The following is a 5,420-nucleotide window of genomic DNA, read 5'->3' as shown; positions in this document are numbered from 1 at the left end:
CAATCATGGGTTGGGGTTCATTTCGGGCTGCTGCCGGCCCGTGAGCTGTTCGGCACGTTTCAGGCCCAACCTACTTCGTGATTGCATGACGGCCCGATTATGTACCGTAATTTTATGATTTGGCCGGTTTATTGCTTAGACAGGATATATATATAGTAAAAGAACTGCAGCATCGTGAATAAGAAAAAACGTAGACTATACAATAAAGAAATTATGGCATATTACATCCACTGGGCATCAAAGTTTGCCACTATGATAATAAAGCACAAGCAGACAGTAGATTACATACACTGGGCATCAAAGATCGTCACCAGTGCAAATAAACACGCCAACAAAATAATATACAAAACCGACAGCACTTCAATAGAGTTCAAGAAAGGTTTGTCGTGGATCTAAATCTGACAGTAGAGTGGGGGTAGGTATGGAGAGGCAAGGTCTTAGCTATGGAGAGGTTGTAAACACAAGAGATGTACGAGTTCAGGCCCTTCTCGGAGGAAGTAAAAGCCCTACGTCTCGGAGCCCGTAGGCGGTCGAGTGGATTATGTGTATATGGATTACAGGGTGTCGAATCCTTCTGCCTGTGGAGGGGGGTGGCTTATATAGAGTACGCCAGGACCCCAGCCAACCCACGTAATGAAGGGTTTAAGGTACATTAAGTCCGGGGCGTTACTGGTAACGCCCCACATAAAGTGTCTTTACTATCATAAAGTCTACTTAATTACAGACCGTTGCAGTGCAGAGTGCCTCTTGACCTTCTGGTGGTCGAGTGAGTCTTCGTGGTCGAGTCCTTCAAGTCAGTCGAGTGAGTCCCTCGTAGGTCGACTGGAAGGTGATCTCTTCTAAGGGTGTCCTTGGGCAGGGTACTTAGATCAGGTCTGTGACCCTACCCTAGGTACATGACTCCATCATTAGCCCCCGAATGGATTGAGGCTTGAGTGATGAAGGAGTTGATGTTGTTTCCGATTAGCCTTCGCATACTGGTCGTGCGTTGTTTTGAACAAAAAAATCTGTTTGTTGATAGTGAGCAACTTTTCTTCAGTCGACTCGATCCATTCTTTTCCTTCGTCGAGTGATCTTTTGGACTTCGCCGATTTCCGAGCGACGGATCGCAGGAAATCCCGCGTCTGGCAGACCGACCTGCCGTTCACGGATTCCACGGGATACGAAATTTGGGGAAGCGCGCGAAGCGGGGCGGACCGCGGCGCTCGGACGGGACAGGGCATAGACGCCTCGATCCTCGTGCCGCTTTTTTCGCCACGTATCATGTCCGCGCAACTGTTTCAGGATATGATTAGATCGACTGGACCCACCTGTCATCCACTCGGAAGGGATCTTAAAAATGCGCCCGGCGAGGGTTTTTTGAGCAGTGCCTCAGCATTCTCTCTCTGCTCCCTTCATCTCCGCCTAACGCGCTCGCTCTCGCCTCCGCACAACTTCTCCTCGCGCGTCTCGCCGGTAGCCATGGTCAAGGAGAAGATGGCGGCGCTGGAACGCGCGAAGAAGGCGTCGGCGACGGAGAAGGCGAAGGGGAGATCCACTAGTCGCGGCGGGTCTTCGTCTAGATCTCGCCTGCCGAAAGGCTGGGTCCAGGGAGATTGGATCCAATCGACCATCACGGAGACGGATCTCCTCGACATGGCCAACGAGGGTCTGATCCCTCATGGAGCTGCAAGGCTTCCGGGGAAAGAGTGGCAGCCCCAGCCGGAAGAGGGTGAGTGCGTGCTTCTGGCTACCCATGTCGACCGCGGATTTTCTTTGCCGCCGAGCGTTTTCTTCCGTGGTTTCTTGAACTTCTTTGGAGCGCAACTCCACCACTTCACCCTGAATTCTATCGCCTATCTTGCCGCGTTTGTGTCCATGTGTGAGAGTTTTCTGGGTTGTCGACCGCATTGGGGTTTTTTCAAGCACATATTCACGTGTCGCTCTCAGACCGTGAAGAAGGCGAGCCCAGGCGATGAAAAAACCCGAGTTGTCCAAATGTGTGGGGGTCTGGGGATCCAGGTGAGGAACAAGAGCACCTTCCCAGCCATGACATTTCCCGAGTCAGTCAGAGACTGGCAGTCGACCTGGTTCTACTGCCAGGATCAGCCGACGCCGGGGCAGTCGAGTGGACTCCCTCAGTTCACCATGGGCCGAGTGAACAAGCCCTCCTCTCTGAAGGTGATTCCGGATTAGAAAGCTGACGTGAAGATGCTGATGGAGCGTGTAGTTCAGTTGGTTCGGGAGGGAGTGACGGGTATGGATCTCCTGGAGGTTTTTCTTAGGCGTCGTATCCAGCCTCTTCAGTTCCGGAGCCATTGCATGTGGTTGTACCGCGGGACTGAGGATGAGACTCAGGTCAATCCAGAAGCAGTCGACGATGCCACTCTGGAAAGTGGATGGCCGCTGTTACTGGGAACAAGGATAACCCTTGTGGAGCCAGAAGGATTCCTCCACTCGACCACCACAGTGATCCAAACAAGGTATGTCTGCTCCACTTCCCATTGTATTCTTGTCACATTTATTTCTGTTTTCTCTGCCGATCAGTTGACTGACTTTGTCTTGATGTCTATCAGGTCCTCACTGAGCTGTACTCGATGCCCAATGGAGCGCAGGCCCCGACTGAGGAGGGAGAAGCGAGCGGGGGCAAGAGCCAGGAGGAGGAGTGGGACTCGGACGCCGCTGAGCATGATGATGATGACGATGACGATGATGATGATGATGATGAGGACAAAGAAGAAGAGGAGGAGGAGGTCGCACCACCGCGCTCGGAAAGGCGGTCGAGCTTGTCCATGACCCTGCGACTGAACATGGCAAGGGGGTTGCGACTGTTACACAGTCGACCAAGCGCCCTCGGACCACCTCTCCGGCGCCGACTGAAAAGGCGTCGAAGCAGCCTAGGGCGGCCCCGTCAAAGCCGACCAAGCTCCTGCCGAAGATGAAGGTGTCCATCCCCACCATATCATGGTAATCATGCTGCTTGAGTCTTCTTGTTTTGTGCGAACTTTATCTCTGGTTGGCGCTGGAGTTAGTCGACTGATTCTTTGGAGTTGCAGTGCTGCTACTTCTGAGACCTCAGCCCGGGCTGACGACCATGAGATGGAGGACGCAGCAACCTCAAAACCTGGTACTATACTCTTAACACCGTTTCTAGTCGACTGACTCATGATCTCTAATTCTGATTCTTTTCTGTAGCTCCATCCAATGTTGTTATCACTCTCCCTGATGATGATGAAGATGAGGAACTGCTGAAGCACAGAAGGAGTAGGAAAGCGTCTGCCGGCAGGGTGCCCCAGGATGTGGCGGTGCCTGAGACTCTGGTCGCGGAGGAGGAGAACACCATTCGACACACTGTGTCCTTCGCAGATCCACTGACGAGTGCTCTGCAGCCCTCCCTCTTCACGACGCACCACGTCCCAGAGGACCAAGCTGGCACCACGAAGGAGGCGATACGCCAAGCAGGGATCATGATGGAGTAGTAGAAGACCATCCGGGATGCGAGCCAGGCAGCTTACGATGCAAGTTCTGCCCTTCAAAGCAATGTTCAGGTCAGTCGACCACCGCTTGTTCTGTTAGGATATGCTATCAAAAACTTTTCCTTCCAGAATTTATAGTAATCACCCACTGGGTGTGTCGATTTAAACTCCGTGTTAGCGGGGGCACGCTGAGTGCACCCGCTGGGTGTAGTCCCCAAGGCTAAGGTCGACTGCTGGCAGTCGGCCTTAGGCTTTATAAGTTCAGTCTTTCCGTCATTCGACTATGGCGAATGGATTTCGCAAACCGGTGGGGGCACGCTGAGTGCACCCACTGGGTGTAGTCCCCAAGGCTAAGGTCGACTGCTGGCAGTCGGCCTTAGGCTTTATAAGTTCAGTCTTTCCGTCATTCGACTATGGCGACTGGGTCGACTCTGTCTTCAATAGGATTAGTGGGGACACGCTGAGTGCACCCACTGGGTGTAGTCCCCGAGACTACGGTCGAATGCTTGTATTCGGCTGTAGTCTTAGAAACGCATGATTTTTCCTTTTCCACTCGGAAGTGAATTATCTTTGACATTTAGTCGATTGATTCTTCGCAGAGATCCTGTGACCTTGCGGCTCGCTACACTGAGCTGGAAAACAAGCACATTCAGCTCGAGCTGGATTTGAAGCTGGTTCAGGAGAATCTGACGAAGGCAAATGAGGAGACCAAAGGTATGTTTGGTGAGACCTCGACGACTGCTTTTTCCCTTTATTTGTTTCAAAATCTGATCTTGCTGTAACTTGCAGGTAAGGTGAAGGAGGCCCAACAGAAAAAAGACCTTGAACTAGCTGAGAAGATCAAGCTTGCTGATGAGAAGTTAGCTTCAGTCACCAAGCTTGAACAAGAAAATACCAATCTGAAAGCTGCTCTTGGGAAGAAAAATGATCTGGAGGCCTTCCTGAGTGGTCTTGCCAAGAAGCTGTTCCTTATGCTTGAAGGTAAACCTTTACGCTCAACAATCATTTTCAACTGTGATTTTTCCATTCGACCATTGCCTTGACTCGGTGATCGCCCTTGCAGAATTTTGTCAAGACTTTGAAGAAGAGACTAGCCGGCTGGAACCAAACCTTGACCCCGTCAATTCTCCGGTGAATGACGAAGTTTCCATGAATGTTTTTCGACTGGAGTCCCGTGTTGCAGCTGTCGTGGACTATCTTGCAAGGCTGAAGGTCGCCACATCTTGCATCGACTCAACGCTCTGGCCCAGGGAGACACTCCAGAACGACCTCGAGTCACTGATGGCTCGCTTGAACATGGTCCCTGGTCGAGTGCAGGAGTGGAAAAAGTCCTCGGCTCGGTGCGGTGCAGATGTTGCTCTGTGTCTGGCCCGAGTCCACTGCAAAGATGCGCGAGAAGACAAGCTGGTGGCCCTCTGGGTGGCCAACACCAAGAAACACGACTTCAGGTCCTTTATGGAAACTTTCATTGCTGCTGCCACTCGGATCGCAGATGGAATTGATCTTGATGAGTTTGTTGCACCTTCCAGCCCTCCACAGGAGGGGTAAAAACTTCTTTTAAGCTCGACGCTTTAAATTTGCCTTGGTATGCCGAGTGGAGTTGTAACCGATAAACCTTAACAGGCTTAGCGCCTGAGCACTTTCGGTTCCTTTAGGTATCGTTCCGAACTTGAATTTGATGTTTGAATATGATTGCTTTTGGCTTGAAATGTCTTTTGCAGGTTCAAAGCAGGACGCTCACTGCAGTCGACTTATTCCTTAATCCACTTAGGTGAGCGCTGGGCTGCAGCTAAGCCCCCGAGTGAGGGGTTTGCTCTTCACTCGGTAGGATTTTTATATCTTAGGCGAGCACTGGGCTGCAGCTAAGCCCCCGAGTGAGAGGTTTGCTCTTCACTCGGTAGGATTTTTATATCTTAGGCGAGCACTGGGCTGCAGCTAAGCCCCCGAGTGAGAGGTTTGCTCTTC

The sequence above is a fragment of the Triticum aestivum genome, chromosome 3B, assembly GCF_018294505.1.
Source record: "Triticum aestivum cultivar Chinese Spring chromosome 3B, IWGSC CS RefSeq v2.1, whole genome shotgun sequence".
Taxonomy (NCBI): Eukaryota; Viridiplantae; Streptophyta; class Magnoliopsida; order Poales; family Poaceae; genus Triticum; species Triticum aestivum.
The sequence above is the reverse complement of the archived record's forward strand: the minus strand, read 5'-3'. Positions refer to the sequence as shown.